Source organism: Chanos chanos, chromosome 10 (assembly GCF_902362185.1).
Source record: "Chanos chanos chromosome 10, fChaCha1.1, whole genome shotgun sequence".
Lineage (NCBI taxonomy): Eukaryota > Metazoa > Chordata > Actinopteri > Gonorynchiformes > Chanidae > Chanos > Chanos chanos.
The window spans coordinates 9377411-9401297 of record NC_044504.1 but is presented as its reverse complement, the minus strand read 5'-3'; the positions used below and the strand labels follow the sequence as shown (position 1 = coordinate 9401297).

The window sequence follows — 23887 nt, the reverse complement described above, 5'->3', positions numbered from 1 at the left end:
TATGACATGATATCAATACCTTGGCAAAGTTATCTTTTATTTTTGACAAAATCAAAATTGTGCTAATATTGTCAAGCTATCCTCTGACCACTAGAAACAGGGACCTTGGTATCCACCTATGAGATTTGCATCTTTTCATTGGACACCACCACGATGAACACAAAGAACCAAAGATCACTGGCCAGTCACAAGAGCAATAAATCCAATAAACCCAATTTATTATTAACCCAAGTTGATAAGCACTTATTTTGTTTAGAGAGGTAAAATATCCTGATATGTCAAAGTATTTCTTTCCCATAGGACAGACACTGATTGCTGATCTGGCACACTGACAGGACTTAGCCACTGGTGGTGTAACACGATCCACATGAGCATCTACATCCCTCATGAGCTCTCGATTTAGGTATCACCTGGCAACTGATGCCGTGATGACACATTCATTTGTGTGGAACATATGCACTAGAGCATCTCAGATAGAAACAAGTATGTCCTTACATTACAACTCTCCAACTAACAACTAACTGATCGTCATGGATTTTTTTTATCTGTACTTTGCCTCAGATTAAGGTTTCCCAAACATTGAGTTAGAGAGGTAGTGACACTTACTCTAAAAACCTGTTAGTCCTCAGAACGCCTACTGATAGGGGCTCCGGAAGCAATAGCAACCAAGACATGTGAGAAACACTGAGACTATAGAAAGCTTGAAGAAGGTAAGTGGTTACCAAACACTAAAACACTAACACTAATATACTAACTAACACTCACACACTAACACTCACACTAACATTACAGTAAAAACAAGAATACCACGTAGCATGCCTCAAACTAAGACTACAGTTTTAATTTGTGTCTCCCCCTTAAAAACTCTCAGTTCATTAAGCAAAGGTCAGCAGAGTGTAAAAGCATGCAGCTATATAGAAGGAGGAGTCTTCTGTAGATTAAATAGTTGAACAGTTTTGTTCTGTCAATGTGTCAAGGAGTATTCTGACAGGCTGTTGGCTTTTCCCAGACATCTGACCAGAAGCAAAAATGACACATGGTATGCACTGTTTATTCTTTAAAATTGTTTTGTTTGAAAGGAAGCCATACATATTTGTTATGTAACCGAGCGAATTATGGTTACTGATTGTGTGTTAATCTTTGGAGAGTTTTTATGGGCTCCTTACGTTATTGAACTTTATTCGTTCACAGAAACGGTGCCTTTATCTGAGAGAAATGTACATCCAGATCATGTGGATACATCCAATTTACAGATGCATGCCAGAATAAGAGATCTGGGAAATCTGCAATCCAAAATAGAAGAGGTGAGAAACAGATTTCAAATTGGTGACACTTCAAAATGCAATTTGAAATTCAAGAGGAACTGAGGTTTCAGCTGTAACATGATAAATAACACAGAGGGGTCAAGTTCAGGACAGGTCAAGTTCATAACAGACAAGAAATAACTACTGTATAAAAGGAGAACACCGTGACCAAATCATCAGTCAGAACTCAGATAACAAATAACTAGGCAAGAACCATGTATGGGAATGGGATAAACAGAACAATAAGGGGCAAAGACTCACATTTGGTGTGTAACACTCAATAAGAGGTTACACTCCAACAAAGAGGTGACAAAGAGTCCCACATATATATCAAGCTAATAGAGAAGCAGGTGTTCTTAAAAATCAGGGGAGGCAGAGAATGGCAGGAGACACAGAGATTTGGCAGGAGGCAAGTGTGAAAGATCTATGTCTTTACATGAAATATTACAAGTATGTTTGAACAGGTGTTCAGGAGGCAAAGAATGGCTAAACTGAAAGTAACTTCACAGAGATTTGGCAGGAGGCAAGTGTGAAAGTATGTTTGAACTTTATCCGGTTATATAGGGTTTCTAATCAAAGTCATGTCAAAACGAAACTCCACAAGTTCTTCAAATGAACTTCATCACTGCTGTGAGATTTACAAGCTGAGGTTTCCTGCCCAGAAAATAGAAACCGCATATGAGACAAGTTAAGACACTGAATACGTGAGGGTTAGCAGCATCTTTGTTGTTTTTAAAGCTGCAAATTCCGAAAATGTCGTCCTCCTATTAAAGTTAGGCTACTCCACGCACCCTGAGATTTTTCTCAGAGTGAAACTGCTTGAACTTTTAGATCATACTTTGCACTGTGGCCACTGGCACATGAAAACACTTTAATATAGTTTTATAGCCTTTCCCAGTCTTGTCAGAAGCCACAATGTGCAACTGGAGGTCCTCACTAAGCTCTTTGGTTTCAGTCATGACTTGCAATTGACTAGTAACTGACTAGAGAACTACTGCATGAGCTGTTGTCAATTTATAGTTGATTAGAGTGTTCTAGAACATGGTAGAAATTACCAGGAACAGTTGGAATAGTGTAGGAGCCTGCGTGTCTCTCAGCTTCTTACTTCCTTGTTTCCAAACTGTCAAAGAAGTGTCTGTTGGCTAGACCTTATGGGATACTTGAATGATGTATCCACTGAATTGACAGAATGACCCAGAACATGTGTTAAGTCTTCGGATAGAATCGTCTGCTCTGCTGCATGAACTATTGAATGCGAGCTGAGCCACGAGTTCGGGTAGACTCGTCTACTGCATGAACCATCGAACTCATAGATTCAAACTCAAGCTGTCCGAGTTTGAACACGTGATGTCGAACTCGAGCTGTCCGAGTTCAAGCTCGAGCTCTCAAGCGCTGCAGGGGGCTGATGATTGGGACACCAGAGCAGTTTAACTCAATTCAGATCCTTTTGTTTGTTATACAAAGATTAAAATTGATTAATTCACCTGGATAAATGGAAACACTTGTCAATTTAGTAAGATAAATTCTATGGAGATAAAGTCTATTTTCTTAAGAGGTGAATGTTACTGCAACCTGTTTTTTTGGCTGCATTACTCCACACTTTCTTGCTCTTTATTGATTGTTATTAGCTCATTGCTGTGTGCGCTGCGTAGTGATACATGCAATCGGCAGTTGACTGGGAACAGCTGAATTAGAAAAAAAGAGAAACTCAGTTGTGCTGGTGAACCGGTATGAACGAATCACTAAAAGGAGCCATTCAAAAAGAACGACCAGTTTGCGAACTGCACACCGCTACTCTGCTCAGAACACATCTGTCAGCTCACGCTGCGAATCGGACGTCAAGTTAAGCCTTGTTTTAGTTAGCATAAATTATAGGCTTATCTCACAAATTGGGAAACCAGATTCACAAATCTAATTTTAATTTTTCAGCATGATGTTACTGACCTTTTAGTTGGTTTCTAGAAAGGAGGATGAATGATGATTGAAAGATTGTTGCATGTGGCTCACTGCTCTACTACTGCAAAAAAAAAAAAAAAAAAATACTGCATTGTACCATCAAATTTTTCGGTAGCCTGTTGTTAGCAGTCAGTCTTGTTTTTGGCTCCAAGAAAGCATCAAACTTTACAGTATTTCAGGGTATTTTGGAAAAACAGTACAGCACTATTGGAATTTGGCTGTATTTTTACAGCAATTTCTTAGAGAGTATGTGTGTTTGTGTGTGTGTGTGTGTGTGTGGGTGTGTGTGTGTGTGTGTGTGTGCGTGTGTGGCTCTGCAAAATACTTGCAACTTTGTGTGTATACGGTTACACACAATAACAGTAACCTTAAGCTGCAAAACCTCTTATACACATCATATAATAACACTTGCAAATAACTATGCAAGTCTACTTCAACTGTCAGCCATAGCTAAAACATTAATCGCTTGCAGTAGAAATATGCAATATGGTGACATCAGATAACAGCTCCACCTCGTGATGTAATTTGGTGTTTCCCCACACATGAACATGTACCATTATACATGCGAGATGTGAATAGGAATCTCTATGTATCAATTAACATAAAAATTGGACATAAACCTCTCGACTTTGTACAAAAATTATGTAACTTAGCACTGCCTACTCATACATTTCAGTTCTTTAGAATTTATTATGTGAAATATTTGTTCTCGCAAAGGATTCATTGTATTGTTGTAATTGTAATATTATTCACCTGAATTAGTGTAGAGGCAAAATGTGTTGAGTTTCTTATATTATTACACTCTTCGCTGTTCTGTGATTTAACTGAGATATAAATGTCCCTAGGAACATGCAGTGTCCAAGCCCCCTAACGAAATTACACAGCCATCGAGTTCAGTTAGATCAGTAAATCAGTTCAACTATTGCAACGGAATTTTGACTGTGGTCACAACCATCACGGCAACAAGAAACTATTAGTGGAACTTGTAAAGGTTTACAGCAGGTCCAATTTTTTTAGAGCTGTCTTGAAAAAAAGGAAAAGCCAATGGATCATTAAGCACAAAACTGTAAGTACAGAGTTATAACATTAAGTTAAACTCACTTTATGGATAATATGTCTCCCTGATGTCACTCAGATTACACCCTCACTTAACAGCACTCCTTCTGTGGGCACTGCTGAATGACATCACTGATGCAGTAGCTGAGCTGTGAGCGCAGCAGTCTGGCACCACTCTTCCTCTGTGCTTTCAAGATGGGAGAGGCAGTCATAGAGCCTGCCCTGGTGCAACGGTGGGTTGTCAGATGGAATCAGAATTAAAGATATATTCTTTTCACTCCTATATTTCAGGGCAGCACATTTACCAAGTGGGTCAAGACAAACATCAAGAAGAAGGAGTGCTGTTTCTATGTGGAAGATGTCAGGTACTGTGCCTGTTTCTGTTTGACTGTGGAGGAAGTTTTCTGAGTCAGCATGTGCCCTGCTCTGACCTTGCATGTATTGCTGAGCCTATACAGAGCTCTAAGGTATCAGTGTAGGAATATGAGACATGAGATGAACCTAACATACTTGAAGATACCTAGCATGCGTGTTATTGCGACTGATTTACCTTACTCAATCATTAATTCCACAAACCTCTATTGTTTAATGTTGATGCAAAGGTAAATAGACGACTATTGATATCTGTATCAGTGATTATCAAATGATTTACAGTTCATTAAGAGACATCTCTATCTTTTTATCTCCAATTTTTGTGCGGCCATCCGTGTGTGCGGTACTGGACTATTATGTGTAAATGTGGACTTTCTTACAGTAAAGGAGAGGAGATTTGTAAGTGTGGCTATAAAAAGTCTGACCACATTGATGAAGCTCAGAGAAGATCAGAGATATCCATGGGTGCGCTGTGGGACAAGCATAGGCATATACGTGAGGTGCCTACTGATGCATTTGGTGAAATAGACTTTGGAGGACTGAATCAGAAAACAAGCAAGGTGGGGTTCTTGGGTTTTTCATTTTCTTGTTTTTGATTGTATGTCAGTTCATACATTAATTCATATTAAATCATATATTGATTATTTTCTGAGTGTGAAAGATTGTTTTGTTCTGGTGTGTGTGTGTGCGCGCGCGTCTGTGTGTGTGTGTGTGTGTGTGTGTGTGTGTGTGTGTGTGTGTATGTGGTGTGTGTATGGGCATGTGTCCGCGTGCGTGTGTGTAGTATGTTCGAGTGTCCTCAGATACTAATCCAGAGACTCTGTATGAGTTGTTGATTAGACACTGGAAACTGCAGCCTCCTAATCTGCTGATATCAGTCACTGGTGGAGCTAAAAATTTCCACATGAAAGACCATCTGAAGAGGACGTTTCACAAGGGCCTGATTAAAGTAGCTCAGACTACAGGTTTACAGCACCTTAATGATTATATCTGAATAAAAATGACTTTTATCATTTCTGCACTGCCACATTCTCTGTGTGTTCATGTTCATGTTCTATTGTTCATGTTAATGTTCAATTGTTATGTGGCACATGCAGGTGCGTGGATCATCAGTAAGGGCACCAACACTGGGGTGATGAAATATGTTGGGATGGCCGTCCATGAACACACTCTGAGAAACGGTTCCTCTGGCCGCCAGATTGTGACCATCGGCATGGCAACCTGGGGCATAGTGCACAACAGGGATTCTCTGATTCAGAGCGGGGTTAGAAACAGACCTTGCTGACATTAGCCATTAGCCATGTCTTTCAGCTAAATGCATGAAGGGGGTTTGTGACTACTTTTTAATCGATGCTGAAAAAACTGATAATCCACAAGATGCTGATTGCATGTCTCTCTATACTTCCACCCTCTCTCTTTTTCCCTGTCTCTCCCTCTCTCTCTCTCTCTCTCTCTCTCTGTCTCCCTTTCTCAGGGTTACATCCCTGTCAACTACTCTCTGGATGAAATGAATCTGGACAGAAATCACTCTCACTTTCTGCTGGTGGATGATGGGACACATGGACAGTATGAGAGGGAGATCGAGCTGCGTAGCCGGCTGGAGGAGCTCATATCCAAAGAACCCCTGGGAGACAAAGGTAAGCATCATCAACCTGAAATGTGCTGTTGTTTTTTCTTTCTTAGATAATCCATGCTTTTTACAGTATAATCATTTGCTTTCTTATCTGGCTTTGTTTACCGTCTCCAGACAGTGTTGTAAAGGTTCCTGTGGTATGTGTGGCGTTGAATGGTGGACCAGGGACTCTAAATGTGAGACATTAAAACCTTCTGAATTTCTGAATTTGATTTTTGCGTTATGTATTTTTACTTTTCGTGAAGCTATGGTTAATCCAAAGATGTGTTCCACAGACTATTTACAATGCCATGCTCAACAAAACTCCCTGTGTGGTCTTGGGGGGTTCGGGGAGAGTGGCAGATGTCATCGCCGAGGTTGCCAGTCTGCCTGTGTCCCAGGTCACCATGGCTCTCATCCAGCGACTGATAAAGAAATTCTTTGGCCAGGAGAGTGACGAGTTCTCTGAGCTGAACTTCATTGAGTGGACCAAGAAGGTGACAATGGAAACACAGCATGTTCCGAGACACTTAGATGCCTGTAGATTTGGCATTACAGTAGTGATTTGGTGTCTTTTGTATGTGTGTAACTTATTTCAGGATCATGCGTTTTGCTATCCTTTTTCGTCCTCTCCACAGATTCAAGACATAATTAGAATGCCCCAGTTACTGACTGTGTTCCGCTATGATGAGGGAAAAAAACAGGATGTGGATGTAGCCATTCTTCAAGCTTTTTTGAAAGGTGCTTCTGAAAGAACCCAATCAAACCCATCAGCAAACACTTGAAATTCATCCAGTAACTTGATTTTGTTACCATAGTGTGCTAATTCATTCTTTAATGCTTCACTGTGACAGATAAAAAGTGTTAGATTCCATGGTAGGACTCCATGGTAGATTAATGTTTTTAATGATCATCCCAGTGTCTCCCAAATCTTTAGCAATCCTTCTACATCTACAATAAGCTTACCAGTGTTATGTCGTTGACGGTTAGCTAAGAACCATTACTTACTTTTCATGAAAGTCTCTTGCCTCGGCATTGTTTGTAGTGTTTTTTTGTTTTGTCTTCATTTTCGTGCTGTCTGGCTGCTCCTGTGTCTTATCCCCACCAACACCCACTGCCTCCCACCTCTTCCCTTATTCGCCTCTCCATCTATGATATGGGTGCAATGCTAGTACGCCATGCTCTTTGTAAAGAATTTTAGCCCCTGTGACAATACCTTTTGTCAATCTGGTTGTGCAACACAAAAGGATTCTTGGTCAGCCCAAACAGCACTTTATCAAGCCCAAGATGTCAGGGTTGCAGTAGTCTGCCATAGTTGGCAGTCACAGATATACTGGAGCTTGAATTGTTTCCCCACTTGTAAGTTGCTTTGGATAAAAGCATTAGCCAAATTAATGTAATGTAATGTAATATAATCAAGGGCTTTTCCTGCATCATGCGAGATCTTGATAGAAATCTTTTTCCACTGGCAAGTTCATTACTTCAATATTCCTCTAGCTCAAGATGACATTGATGAAATTTTGCTGCTTCCTTGCAGCCTCTAGGAGCAGTGAAAGTTTTGGTGAGCAAAGCTGGGTGCAGCAGCTGGAACTGGCTGTGGCCTGGAACCGTGTTGACATTGCAAGGAGTGAGATCTTCACTGAAGTGAACCAGTGGAAGGTCCGTGCTTTGTCATCCAAACAAACAAACAGCCATATCTAACATGGCTGTCAGTGCCAGTAAGGGGTTGAATTCAAATGATCATCGATGATAACTGAAGTGAACTTAGAGTCTTTGCATTAGAGTCAATGATAAGTTTGCTTGATTTGATTCTGACTGTTGTTACCTGTCGTTCCTCCCTCCTCTCACATCAGCCCACTGATCTGCATCAGGCCATGTTCTCTGCGCTGGTGGGCCATAAGCCTGAGTTTGTGCGGCTGTTGTTGGAGAACAATGTTTCTTTTGGCAAGTTCCTGGAAAAGAAGGGCCGTTTGTGTGATCTCTATGCCAAAATGCCACACTGCCTCTTTCGACACAAGCTAGAAAAGCGTCTTCGAGATGATAAAAGTGGCTCAAATAAACTCTCCCTCAGTCATGTATCAGACGAGGTGTGCCACCTACTGGGGGGTTTCACGCAGCGGCTCTATCCTATTTCCACGACCCAGCGCAGTGATGTGCGTGGAGACGCCACTGTCCGACAGACAGTGAGTTAGAGCATGGATGCTGTCATTACAAGACCTCTTATCATGTTGTTTTAATAATAATATAAATGGATAAACTGATCTATGGCTTTCCCTAGATGACATTTGAAGAGTACATTGAGGTGCCATGCGACTCAGAGGACAGCAAGACCATGGACACTGTTTGTAATCCGGGCAGAGACCTGTTCCTTTGGGCCATCGTGCAGAACCAGAAGGAGCTGGCTGAGATCATCTTTGATCAGGTAGTGCTACTGGAGAAAAGGAAGGAATGCTATCTTAGGATGAACAGGATAAGGGTTTGTTTTTGGCTTGTGTATATATGTATACACGTACACATATAACACACACACAAACACGCTAAATTACATATATCTGTGCTCTTTTGATATTGTGCAGTAATAGTTTTTATCAGGAGTTTAATGCTGAAATGCTAAATGCTTTTGTTCTCATCCTTAAGTTGTGTTAAGAGTATAAAGGTAAAGACTGATGTTATTCTTTGATGTCTGTGTGTAGTGCAAAGACTGCATTGCAGCAGCTCTGGCAGCCAGTAAGATTCTGAAGAAGCTTGCACAGGAGGACGAGAGTGAGGGAGTTGAGTCAGAGGAGATGAGAGAACTGGCCAACCACTATGAGAAACATGCTATTGGTACAAAGTTTACATTATACACAGCAAAACACTCTCACTACATCAGGACAAGCCAACCTTCTACCTCCAGACCAATATTCTTTAAGAGTTTATTTTATGGGTCGATTGATTGATTGATTGATTGTTGACGTACATTCTAAACCATATGTGGATTTGGTTACTTTACGTGAGGAGTTATATTTAGGGTATAGAGAATCTGTGAAGCATACTATGCTCACTAATGCTATACATCCTAGACTCCCCATACCTGTGTGTGTGTGTGTGTGTGTGTTTCAGGTGTGTTCTCTGAATGTTACAAATGGGATGAACAGCGGGCTCAGATGCTGCTGGTCAGGATTTCACCCTCCTGGGGCAAAACCACCTGTCTACAATTGGCTCTGCAGGCCGACGACAAGAACTTTGTGGCCCGTTCAGGGGTTCAGGTCAGAATATGTTTGACCTTTGGGCACAGGCTCTTTTGTGTCTCACTGCTATTCACTGCATTTGAGTATTTTTCAAATTAAATAGATACAGATGTGGTCCTTTTATTTAAGCATTTCTCCAAACATCTGTGGTGAGGGAAACATGCGTGGGGGTGGGGGGGATTCAGTGTGAAGATCATGGCGACACTGGGTTGGCACACATGCTGATAAGGAAGATTTGTGCCTTGTGCAGGCTCTCTTAAACCAGATCTGGTGTGGAGAGTTGGCTGTTGATAATCCACTGTGGAAGCTATGGCTCTGTATGTTTTTCTTCCCTCTGGTCTACACAGGCTTCCTGAACTACAGGTAACCTCATCACACTGCAGTTTACACCGACATTCACAAATAAGTGAAAGTGAAAAAGTAGTACCAGTTAATGTTGTCATAGGTTATATATAATTGATATTAATGTAATGAAGTTTATCTGAATGCTTTTTAGCAGTCTGTTTGTAATCATAAGACATGAGATAAAATTAGTCCGGACTTTGGCTCTGTACAAAGGTTTGAAATGAGACAAATCACCAGATGGCAGCATAAACATTTGGGTCAGTGACGCTATCAGATTAACACCTCACTTCCTTTTATCTCCTTGGGGCAGAAGGCACAGATTAGCCAAACATTACAACATTTACATACAAATATGAAACATTTTAAAGTCACGGTTCTTCAAAACACAATGATTACTGGCTTTGAAATGAGAATTTAAACTTGACATAAATTGATCCTGTGTGAGAACCGTATAATCTGTAATAAATTACTCTTTAATGTCATACTAAATTACAAATTCAAAGCTGATTTTAGACAAAGGCTTTACGTTACTTGTCACTTTTGCAGATTTCTATAACTGCATTTCAAATATTACCATTAAAAACAAACAATAAAAAAACCCTCACATTTCAACCATTTTTAGAAGTATGTTATTTTACATTATACTCAGTGTGTTCCTTTTAAGCATAATATTCATGAGAAAGTGATGTTACTCTGTGTATGTCAGGCGGGATGAAGAGATTGAGAAAGAGGCCAAGAAGAAGGAGGAGGAAGAAGAGAAAAATGCAAGGCGCTCTGTTTATGAGACCTGCTCCAATCCCCACGGAAACTCAAGCATTCGGTTTATATTTACAAAATACTTTTATCATTGAAGCTTACTCTTAAGTGCATTTAGTTATGGGAAGACTAGAATAATAACTGTCAACTCCTGTCAAAACCTAACTTATGCCTGTGCTCTATTCAGTGATTCTTCAGACAGATCATCTCTGGAACCTTTGACCGGCTCATCTAGGCTAGTGGGCCTGTTCACCTCTCCTAAGGTGAAATTCTGCTGGAGCATAGCATCTTATTTTGGCTTTCTGTGGCTCTTTGCCTTTGTGCTGATGATTGACTTCCAGGACACTCCATCCTGGAGGGAGCTCCTGCTCTACGTGTGGCTTGTATCGCTTGTGTTTGAGGAGATTCGACAGGTGAGACCTTACAACATATGTCACTTCTCTTTATTTGGATCAGAAGCATACTCAGCATAACAGGCTTACAAATAAACAGTAACAAGTTCAGTTCAGTCACTGACTCAGATTTATGACTAGCATTTTCATTCACAGTGAGGTGTTCTGACTTGCATTGTTTACCTGTGTTTAGCTTTTCTATATGCCTGATCAATCTGGATTTCGAAGGAAAGCGAGAATGTACATCAGTGACATCTGGAACATTCTAGATGTGATCTCCATACTACTGTTCATCATTGGTCTAGCTTTGAGGTGTGTTAAGAGAATAGAACAATTATCTATGACTTGTCCAAAAAAAATTTCTCATATTCTCATCTCTCTCATCTTCCCTCCAAAATTAATTTCAGATTCAACACAGTTGAATTTTTTTTTTTGCCAGGCTCCAGCCCAATCACTCATTGTTCTATGCAGGCAAAGTTATCCTCTGCATAGACTTCATCATATTTGCCCTGAGACTGATGGAAATCTTCACTGCTAACAGAACTTTGGGCCCTAATATCATCATCGTCAGGAGAATGGTACGTACATGACTACTGACCTCACCATGTAGCTTTCAGGGTGTAAAGCCAGTCATCATCAATTACATTTTATTGCATAAGAACATTAAGATTCATGTTTGTCATGTGTAGCCGTATAACATTATGAGACCAGTGAATGACTGTTGTTGTTTTTCTTTCTGTGTTCTCAACAGATGAAGGATCTGTTCTTCTTCTTGGTTTTGTTGAGTGTCTGGATTGTGGCCTATGGAGTGGCTGTACAGGGCATTCGAGTCCACAACGAGGTGCGGCTCGACTGGATATTTCGGGGTGCTGTCTATGAGCCCTACCGCATCATATTTGGAGAATTGCCAAAGAGCAGTGACAGTGAGTGTCAATAATGTCCTATTTCTTAAACGCACACTGAGATTTCATTTTTCGGGCCTCTAACATTACATCTTATTTGTTGGTGCAGATGCTGAGTTTGACATAAGCACTTGTAGTGTGGATGGTACAGACCCTCTGAAACCCAAATGTCCTGTACTGAATGAAAACAACATGCCTGCATTCCCTGAATGGATTACTATTATCCTGCTTATTGTTTACCTGCTATTTTCCAACATATTGCTTCTTAATCTACTTATTGCCATATTCAAGTGAGTTACTACTGTAAACACTTTGTTTTACCCACCAGCATTAACCATTAAATGTATATTTTGTCCAAAGTACAATGTAATTTTATTGAAATCACTTAAAACATTTCTTTTAAATTTTTACAGACACAGTAGATCTAAAACGTGGTCATTTAGACTGAAATAAATGACCCCCTAGAACAATGTCAGTTACCTCATGGCTTCTTAATCAGCTTGCCCTCCATACTTCTTTGACTTTTCATTGACTTTTCTCAATAGCTACACGTTTCAGGAGGTGCAAGACAACACTGACAAATTCTGGAAGTTTCAGAGGTACGAGCTGATAAGAGAGTACCACAGCCGACCTGCCGCACCACCTCCCTTCATTTTGTTCAGCCACCTCTACCTTTTCATCCGAAAAGTACTCTGGTGTTGCCCTCTGCAGAATGACGACCATTTCAGTGAGTGCTCGAAGCTAGTGGGGTTGAACAGTGTGAGAAAATGTGTGGTATTATAACACTTTCATTTTTTTTGTTACTTGTTCAGGTATAGATCTGACCAAAGAAGAGGAAGAACTACTGTTGTCGTGGGAAGCCCTCATGACGGATAATTATTTGGCATCTATGCATCAGGACAGTAGTCAGAGCATGGAACGCCGTATCCAGGAAACGGCTGAAAAGTAAAGAAAATAGGGGGCTGGGAGTGGACATCTGTACCCTGAGACTGCTTATGACTTATATAATTATTATGGCCAATTTGGGTTATATAGAATTTATTTTGAATTTATTTTGAAGAGCCTGGTAGAAATGGAAGGTTCTGGTCATGCTCTCCAGGGTCGGCACCATGTCAGAGTTGCTGGAGAGGGAGTGGGGGCAGGACAGTGCATCTGAGATCATACAGAGGAGGCTGACTCAGCTGGAGGAGCAGGTTTGGAGCTTTAAGTGTCTACACGTACCACCACCAGTGAATCTGGTTTTAATGCCTTGCGCTCATTCCTTCTCCGTCCATAATGTCAACACTGAGTAACATAATCCAGATTCAAAGCTGTCATTGTTCAACTTTGTGACACATTGATAATTCTGTGACAGGTCTCCCAGTCACTCAGTCACTCCCAGTGGATAATGGATACACTCAGATCTCAAGGTTTCAAATCAAAAGAGGACCCTCCAGTGATATGTAAGTGTATGTATGTATGTGTGTGTATATATATATGTATATGTGTGTGTGTATGTATATATATATATATATATATATATAGAGAGAGAGAGAGAGAGAGAGAGAGATCTTGTCTTGTTCCACTCTTTGATGAATGCTAAACAAAATACCCACCCCCCCAGGTAAAAGCACCTCCCTAGATGAGTCAGATGGGCAGGAGACAGATCAAGTGAAGGCCCAGTATCACGTACTTGCACGAGAGCTCCGGTACCCTGACAGCAAAGAGCCTCGCTTCCCTGTCCCAGAGGAGAAAGTGCCCTGGGAGGTGCTTTATTTTACTTCACTCTACTGTCTAGTGGACAAACTGATGGATAAGTGTATTTACCCTGTTTGCAAAGCTTTTTTCCGATGTATTTACACTTACACACTCTGCTACAGGTGGACTTTAGCCTTTACAAACCTCCGGTTTACAAAAAAGAGCAGATCAATGAGTGAGTTTTATATTAAAGACAAGGTCTGAAAAATACAATCTGAACTTCTTAATTTTACTTCATTCAACATATTGAGTTAGCTCTGATGAGAAAACAAGTGGGCGTTGTAAAGGATTTTTTTTTTTTCTTCTGTAGATCAGAACTTGCTTCTTTAGACAACTACAGGTATGGAGACATTAAACATCTTATGGACCAGCACTGCTCTGTTATTACCACCATGTTATTAAACTGTACTTATGTCCTTTCTCTCTTCTCTTCCTAAAAAAAAAAAAAAAATCAGAAATCCAAATGGCCGGACTGGAATGAGGGGGAAAGGAGTGCTTAACAACTTGGGTCCAAATCGTGGGGTCGACCTAATTCTCACTCGGTCAGAGAAGGAAGCTCTAAAATCCAATTCCCTTCCAATTTAAAATGGAGAAAAAATAGATACTCACATACACACACACACACACACACACACACACACACACACACACACATATTTATATATGTATATGTGTGTGTGTGTGTGTGTGTGTGTGTATATTGTGTGTATATATATATATATATATATACACTGATTATGGCTTTTCCCAACATGCAATTCAGATTAAGATCAGATTTAGACTACAAATGGATCAGAATAAATGCCTCAAGATGAAATAATTTGATTCATCCGTTGTGTATCGGAAGGTTAGCCGTGCAGCCTGGCGCAGAGGATCTGCAGTAACATGTAACATGCATTGACTTAAATGAGACAGGGGTTTTTTTGTTTTTCTTTTTTTCCAGGGGGCGTAATAGTGACCGCTCTGCTCTTGAGTTCCTGGCTGTTCGGGATGAGCCTACACACCAGTGGGCATTTCCTGCAGTGAGAACTCTCTGAACTCTCCCTAAAGAACCATTAAATTATGTGTTCATAATTCTCATTTGTTATTGTGTAATAGTGAAAGAGCTTAGAGGAGTAATCATGTTTAGGGGGTTTCAGAGTTTTATTGTGTGGTATATCATACCATTAACTCCAGCTTCAATGCTCTCTTGTAGTCTGATGGATCCATACCTGAAATGCTGATGAGTCTACTAGGCACAGAGCTGTATCAGAAGATCAAAGCAGAGGTAGAGGACCCAACCCAGAGAAAGAAGGTAAAATGCAGATACCTGGATGTGACGTGTTATGCTTATGGCAGTATCTTTGTCTTGTTCAGCTAAACACTATAGGTAGCAAGTGCTTTTATATGATAATCCATGCATAACTCTTTGCATGTCGTAAAAGGCCAACATTCATTGTTATAGCCATTTTCGTTTTTTACATATTGAATTAAGATATGAATAATTATTGAAAATTGTGACTGGATAGTTTTGGATGTATATTTCTGTTTTATGTACCAAATGTCGTGTTTGATGCCACGTGAGAGGGCAAAATCTATATGACGTAGAGCACAGTTGAATTTTGGGTTTTAGCCGATGGAAAAGGGGAGCTTGGTTAAAACACACTATTTTGACCACGTTTCTCCTCACCAATTCATGTTATAACCAGTTTTGCGTTAAGTATGACTATAAGGATTAATTTACAATCACTTTTCATTCAATCTTTTTGCTGTAAACGAACAAAATAAATGATATATCAACGATACCCAAGGCGAGCGAGAAGTGTGCGTTAATCCAGCCAGGCTTGTACGTTTTTCCATGGCATGGAACGAATGGACGATACATAAAAGTCAAAATAGTGTCTGGATTATGGAGTCTGAAGGCTTGAACTATCGAGAAAAAGGAGGGCTTTAAGTTTGGAAGACAATCCTTGGTGAACCGTGAGTAATATCTGAATGACCGAAAACTGGGCCGCTGCGCTCAAGAGAAGTTTGGACCGCCGCGCCCATTGACTGAATGGATGAAGTTTGAATCTTTTTAAATGTTGATTACCCACTGAAAAGAATAAAAGAACAAAGATGCAGGAACAAGAATTAGATGATGAGACAGTGGTTGGGAAGGAAAAGAAATTATTTAAATTAATCGCATCGCGTAGAGGAAAGCTGGGTGTCCTCACGCGAAAGCGTAATGAAATAAATGCTCTTATAGAGGCTGGTGACACAAGAGAAGAAGTACAACAACAAGTTATTGTTTTTATTCAGTACTTGGATGAGTTTATGGGATTACAAGTGGCTGTTCAATCTTTATTGTCTGATGAGGAAAAGGAGCACGATCATAATGACTGGTATGAACCAAAACTAACACAGTTTAAAGAGTTTCTTAATGGTGTTGAGTTTTGGCTTAAAGCTGATCAAGTGGATGGTGAACTTGTGGAAGTGGCTGATGGTTTGCAAGGCGCTGCTGTTGTTGAATCCGTGTCGCCACATGACAGCGTTTCACAGGCCTCGGAAAAGGTTCCAAGTAAAGTCTCCAGTTGGGGCAGCAAAGCGTCTAGCGCTCTGTCCGAAGCTCGAGTGCAACGCGCTATACTTGTGGCGCAGTCAGGATCACTGGACGAACAGCTTGCATTAGACATGGAAGAAGTGCGAATAAAAGCAAAGAAGGAAAAACTGAAACTTCAGACTAAAATAGCTGAAGCCGAAGCTAAAATAAAAGTCCTCACCGAGTCCCAGTTTTTACACACGGAAATGAGTAATTTCGCAACTTCATCTAGAACGTCAACCGAATATATTATCCCAACGACAACAAAAAGGGTTCAAACAAGGCAAAGAATATACGCTGACCAAAATGGTTCAAATAAACCCAATCCCATACCATCTCAGGTTAAATCAGAGACAAAAAGCCCATTCTCAATTCAAACTAAAATACGTACTCAAAGCGCAATCGAAAAGGAAACTCCAAAAGATATCCCTCGTTCGCACAATAACGATGCTCTCGCTGATGTTATAAGAAAGCAAAATGAAATTGCAGAGCTGCTATTAAAGCAAAACGCATTGTCTCAACTTCCACAAAGAGAAATCTCTGTCTTTTATGGTGACCCACTTCAGTTCAGATCTTTCATTAAATCTTTTGAGCAAACCATTGAAACCAAAACTGACAACATGCAACAAAGGCTATACTACTTGGAACAATACACATCTGGAGAACCAAGGAATCTTGTGCGCAGTTGTTTTCATATGCCACCGGATAGAGGATATAAGGAGGCTAAGGAACAACTTGAATGGCATTTTGGAAATAAGATCAAAATCACAAATGCCTTCATGGATAAAGCATTGAGGTGGCCTGCTATCAAGGCAGAAGATGCATCTGGCCTGAGGTCTTACGCAATTTTTTTGAAAAGTTGCCACAACACAATGCAGGAGATGGATTACATCACAGATCTTGAAACACCCTCCAATTTAAAGATCATTGTGTCAAAGTTACCATTCAAGCTTCGTGAAAAATGGAGAGCAGTTGTCTGTAACATCAATGACAAACACAAGCAGAGAGCCACATTTAAAGATTTACTTGCATTTATTGATAAACAGTCTCGAATAATGCTGGATCCAATCTTTGGGGAAATTCAAAGTCCATTCAACAAAACCTCAGAATCAAAAAAGGAACATAAACCATACTCAAAATCGGATAGCAGGGGAAGCAGTTTCGCTACAGCTGTTTCACCAGTGTCAATGTCTGAGCAAACAAAGTTACAGTCACATAAGAAACAAACCCCAACCACAATCAGTAGTCCAAGCGCATTCACAAAGCCCTGCATGTTCTGCAATAAAAGTCATTCAATGGAAGTACGTGAAATATTTCAAACCAAACCAAATACTGAAAAGGTGGAGTTCTTGAGAGCTAAAGGAATATGCTTTGGGTGCTTAGAGAAAGGACACATAAGCAGAAGTTGTCAGAAGCGCATGTCTTGCAAAGTGTGTAAACAAAGTCATCCAACAATCTTGCACATACAAACAAAGGAAAATCAAAGAAAGCCTCAGAATGTCATCAGAGAATCCGCTGATTCTGATGCCATCGTCTCTCTGGCAACTGGTAGCCATACTGGGGCCGGAACAAAGGAGTGCGCTCTGGCAATTGTACCCGTGAAAGTGAAACTGGAGAAAGGAACAAAATGCATACAAACTTATGCTTTCCTAGATCCGGGGAGCTCAGCTACATTTTGTACCGAGAAGTTGTCCATGCAGCTTCATGCAACTGGTAAGAAAACAGAGATACTTTTGAAAACAATGGGTCAGGAAAAACTAATAACCAGTTATAAAATATCTGGCCTAGAAGTAGCTGCATTAGACAGTGACACGTTTCTTAAACTGCCTGATGTTTTTACACAAAAATCAATTCCAGTGACACATGAAAACATTCCTAAACTGAAGGATATAAGGAAGTGGTCTTACCTTGAGGAGGTTGACTTCACACCAATTGATGCTAGCATTGGGCTACTAATAGGTGTCAATGCTCCAAGAGCTTTAGAACCTTGGAAAATAATAAACAGTGTGGGTAGTGGACCTTATGCTGTTAAAACTCTTCTTGGCTGGGTTATCAATGGCCCACTTGGCTTTGGGAGGAATGGAAATGTCAATGACTCTTCTGTTCAAGTCAACAGAATATCCGTTGTCAACTTGGAAAACCTGTTAATAAGACATTACAATCATGACTTCATGGAACAGCATTATGGAGAAAAGAATGAATTGTCACAGGAAGATCAGCAGTTTTTGAGAATAGTGTCTGATTCAGCTGAACTTAAAGATGGTCATTACCATTTGAAACTTCCCTTTCGTAACAGCAAGGTGATCATGCCGAACAATAAGCAAATAGCCCATCAAAGAGCTCAGCATCTGTTGAAAAGGTTTGAAAAGAATCAAGTGTTCTATAAGGAATATAAAGCCTTCATGGATGATGTCATGACTAAAGGGTATGCAGAAGTCGTACCTCAGAATGAGCTGCAGCTTGAGACCGGCAAGGTCTGGTATGTGCCACACCATGGCGTCTACCACCCACGCAAAAAGAAACTGCGTGTGGTGTTTGATTGTGCAGCAACATTTGGTGGAACCTCTTTGAATAAAGAACTGCTCCAAGGCCCTGATTTGACAAATACACTACTTGGTGTATTGCTCCGCTTTCGTCAAGGACCCATTGCATTCATGACTGATATAGAAGGGATGTTTCATCAGGTTCGGGTGGCAAAGGAAGACATCAACTTCTTACGCTTTCTCTGGTGGCCAAAGGGAGACATCTCTAAGGAACTCGTAGAGCACAGGATGATTGTGCATATCTTTGGTGCAGTATCCTCACCTAGCTGTGCAACATTCGCTTTGCTGAAAACTGCAGATGACAATCAAGATGAGTATTTAGAAGAAGTCACAAACACCATCCGACAAAACTTCTATGTAGATGACTGCCTAAAAGCGGTTAGCAGTACAGAGCAGGCTACCTTTCTGTATCAGCAGCTCACTGAAATATGCTCAAAAGGTGGCTTCCGTCTGAACAAATGGATAAGCAATGATCGTACTGTCCTCTCTGCCATTCCTGAAGAGGATAGAGCAAAAGAAGTGAGGACTCTGGGTTTGAGCAAGGAACAGCTGCCAATGGAAAGAGCTCTTGGTGCTAAATGGGATGTTGAAAGAGATGCCTTTACTTTCAGCATAATCAAGTCTCACCAGATAAGTAGAAGGGGCATTTTGTCCATCGTTTGTTCAATTTATGACCCCTTGGGCTTTTTGGCTCCCATCGTTCTCGTGGCAAAGCAGATCTTGCAAAGCTTATGTAAGATGAAACTGAGTTGGGATGAAAAAGTCCCAAATGACATAGCACAAAACTGGGAAAAATGGCTTAGCTCGCTCCATCTACTAGATACTTTCAGTGTTGACAGAAGCTTTGTTCCTAAAGACTTTGGTGACATTGAATCTGCACAGCTGCACCACTTTTGTGATGCTAGTGAGGTAGGTTATGGCGCCGTGTCCTACATTCGGATCACAAATGGTAAGGGTGGAGTCTGTGTGTCTTTTGCATTTGGAAAGGCCAAAGTAGCACCTCTTAAGTGTACTACCATCCCCAGAATGGAGCTGGCAGCAGCAGTCTTAGCTGTACGACTGGATCACATGCTGAAAACAGAGTTACAGTTTTCATTATCAGATTCCATCTTCTGGTCCGACAGCATGACAGTTTTGCAATATATTGCCAATACAAGCAAAAGATTTAAGACGTATGTTGCAAATCGAATCTCAATTATTCATTCTCTATCAAAGGTTGAGCAATGGAGGCACATCTCTTCAAAGGAGAACCCAGCTGACGCAGCTTCACGTGGCTTATCAGCCAAAGCTTTTCTTAAGTGCAAAACATGGATCAATGGGCCAGAATTCCTTCACAAGCACTCTCAGTGGCCAGGAACACTTGGAGACATGAGTGTCATTTTGGATGATGACCCTGAGATAAAGCAGGAAGCTTTTGTTCATGTCATGTATGTTCAGCCAGTGGAAGAGGCTTGTCACACCAGCAAGCTGCTTTCATACTTTTCCAAATGGACGGACCTAAAACGAGCAGTGGCATGGTTTTTAAAGTTCAAAGACACACTTAAACAGAAGTGTGATGAAAAGAAAAGGACAAATAATACACATTCAGACAATAACGCAATATTAGATGTCAAACCCAAAGTCCAAAAGAAAGAGGTGACTCACAAACTATTATTGGAGGATCTTGATAAAGCCGAGAAAGCAATAGTTAGTTTTGTGCAAAGGCAGTACTTTCCTGAGGAAATTACAAATTTGAGAAATGGAAAGGCTGTAAAGAAGTCCAGTCATCTGCACAAACTGGATCCTGTGATGGTTGATGGCATTGTAAGAGTAGGCGGTCGGTTAAGCAAATCTGCACTACCCGAAGAGGCGAAACATCCTGCCATCCTGCCAAAGAGTAGTAACATCTCAGAGCTCATTCTCCGCTGTGTGCATGAAAAGGTAGGACATAGTGGGAGGAATCATATGCTCTCCACTCTCCGACGGCAGTTTTGGATTCCTCATGCCAATTCATTGGCTAGAAGGGTCATCAGAGAATGCATGACATGCCGCCGACAGCGTCAAAGACCCGGAGAACAGAAAATGTCTGATCTCCCATCTGACAGACTTTCAATGGATCTTCCTCCATTCACTCTGGTCGGAGTCGATTATTTTGGACCTATTGAGGTAAGAAGAGGAAGGAATACTGTTAAAAGGTATGGCGTCATATTCACATGTCTAACATGCCGCGCTGTCCATCTTGAAGTGGCCCATACACTTGACACAGATTCCTGCATCAACGCCATAAGAAGGTTTATCTGTCGAAGGGGACAGGTCAAAGAAATAAGATCAGATAATGGAACGAATTTTGTGAGCGCAAATCGTGAATTAAAACAAGCACTACAAAACTTGAATCAAAACAAAATACACAACACGCTCACACAGGATGGGATAAAATGGACCTTTAACCCACCTCATGGAGCTCACCATGGTGGTGTCTGGGAACGTCTCGTGCAACAAACTAAAAGGATCCTCTGCTCTGTCACAAAACAACAAATAGTTGATGATGAAGCCCTCAATACCATATTTTGTGAAGTTGAGGCAATTTTGAATGATAGACCTATAACACCATCAAGTGATGACCCAAATGACCTTGAGGCATTAACACCAAATCACCTTCTACTGTTAAAAGGGAAGCCCACTCTACCACCTGGTCTGTTTGAAAAGCGTGAGACATATGGAAAAAGGCGCTGGAAACAAGTGCAATATATTAGTGACCTATTTTGGAAAAGATGGGCAAAAGAATACCTCCCAATAATGCAGCAGCGTCAAAAGTGGAATAAGTCCCATAGAAGCTTCTTAGTTGGAGATCTTGTCCTTATAATGGATGACTCTGCCCCCAGGAATTCATGGTCTATGGGGCGCATTATAGAAACTTTGAAAGATTCTAAAGGGTTTGTACGTAGAGTGCGTGTAAAGACGCAAACTGGTGAATTGGAAAGGCCTATTACGAAGTTATGCCTTCTGCTTCAAGCAGAATAAGTTTGGAAATTCTTGTTGATGTGTGTGTTACTTGAGACTGAATGTTTGAATATTGAAATGAAATGAAATGAAAGTCAATCTTGAAGCACACTTGAATGTATGATGTACACCAATGCATAAGAACGTATTCCATAATGGACGCATTAATGCTTAAATGTATATATTTTGAAATTTTGACCTCAAGGTTTTACTTTCATGGACTTTCTTACTGAAGAATTTTTTGAGCCTTTTCAGCTATCTTTTTGATGGATCCATTTTTTCATGGACTCTCACATACACACATAGGCCCACATACATTTAAATGGACTTTGGTAAGAATTCTAAACCTAAACTATGCTATTCTTGGTCATGTACAAAGATGATGATACACACTGCTTGGGTGATGTACAGCATATGGATGCTTTGTGCTTATGTTCTGGTTGTTGTATGAATGATTAACTTAATGGCTATTGATGTATAATTTTGGTAATTTTTCGTTACACAAAAATTAGGGGCCGGAATGTTATAGCCATTTTCGTTTTTTACATATTGAATTAAGATATGAATAATTATTGAAAATTGTGACTGGATAGTTTTGGATGTATATTTCTGTTTTATGTACCAAATGTCGTGTTTGATGCCACGTGAGAGGGCAAAATCTATATGACGTAGAGCACAGTTGAATTTTGGGTTTTAGCCGATGGAAAAGGGGAGCTTGGTTAAAACACACTATTTTGACCACGTTTCTCCTCACCAATTCATGTTATAACCAGTTTTGCGTTAAGTATGACTATAAGGATTAATTTACAATCACTTTTCATTCAATCTTTTTGCTGTAAACGAACAAAATAAATGATATATCAACGATACCCAAGGCGAGCGAGAAGTGTGCGTTAATCCAGCCAGGCTTGTACGTTTTTCCATGGCATGGAACGAATGGACGATACATTCATATTCATTTTGACAGAGCTGAGTTACAAAGGGTGTAGGCTGTGATATGTATGAATATTGTGTCAAACACACTTACGGTTTTGTGTTCTTCTCCAGGTTGATGAAGTTTACATTGATGATGTTCGGAACACTGATAACGCTTGGCTTGAAAGATCTATCGTCAACATTCACGTAACCAGTTGGCAAAGCGGTGGTCAAGAGGTAAAGGGAAGCAGACAAGCAAGTTTGAGAGGCGGGGGAGACAAAAAGAGAGTGTTCTGGTCCAGTTCTCTATTCATAGCCTATCGATGAAGACATGACAGGCAGTTAACTCCAAGACTACTCCAGTTGTCAATGTTAAGACATGTTACTCTAGATAATTATTCGTTAATTAGAATAGAAATGTGCACAAGTGCTGTGATGGACTGGCGACCTGTCCAGGGTGTCTCCCCGCCTCTCGCCTAGTGAACGCCAGGATAGGCTCCAGCACCCTTCGCGACCCTAATTAGGACAAGAGGCTTTGAAAATGAATGGATGAATGAACGAACGTGCACACATGTTTTGATGTGTAATGTTAAGTGTAAAAGTTGACTAGAGCTCATCACAGGTCACTTAATTTTGGAGAAATTTTTACGTCTTGTCTTTTGTTTGTGTCGGTGAAAAAGTCTTAATGCAATAAATTGGAATTTTTTGTGTTCTTCTACTTGGAAAAGTACTACACAGCCTTCTTTTTGAGATGACATTTGGTTTTATTGTTCATCACCAACTCTTCCGTCTGTACTCAGGTCTAGGTGTGATTGGAGGAGGTTGAAGAGCTTGGCTGTTCTCTGTGAGCTGATCTTTTCTTTCTTCTCTCCTCAGACTGAGTCACTGCAGTGGAAGGAGGTGAGCAGAAGTACAGCGGTGTGCGAGTACCAAAGAGAGGCTCTCCGGAGAGTTGCTCAAGACCACAATATTCCTTTCTGATCCTCAGGAAAAACAGCACGTGCCAAAGCTCTAAGAGACGGAAAGACTACTGATACAATTCGCACCATGTTGTAGAGGACTGCAATGACAAAACTATATAAGCCACACTGTTTTTATTGTATATCAAGACGTAGACAATCCTGTAAGAAATTATAATTTGAATTACTGAGGCAAACTGCAGTACATTTATTAGTAATAATAATAATAATAATAATAATAATAATAATAATAATAATATAATCATAAT

The 23887-nt window shown here is 40.5% G+C and overlaps 1 protein-coding gene and 1 pseudogene across 1 annotated transcript in view; one reads left to right on the top strand and one right to left on the bottom strand.

Annotated features, from left to right (window-relative positions):
- LOC115822763 (protein lifeguard 3-like) overlaps positions 1-23887 on the bottom strand; it is a 110127-nt gene that overhangs the window by 5227 nt on the left and 81013 nt on the right. The window lies entirely within an intron of this gene.
- Positions 1684-23640, top strand: LOC115822591 (transient receptor potential cation channel subfamily M member 2-like; annotated as a pseudogene).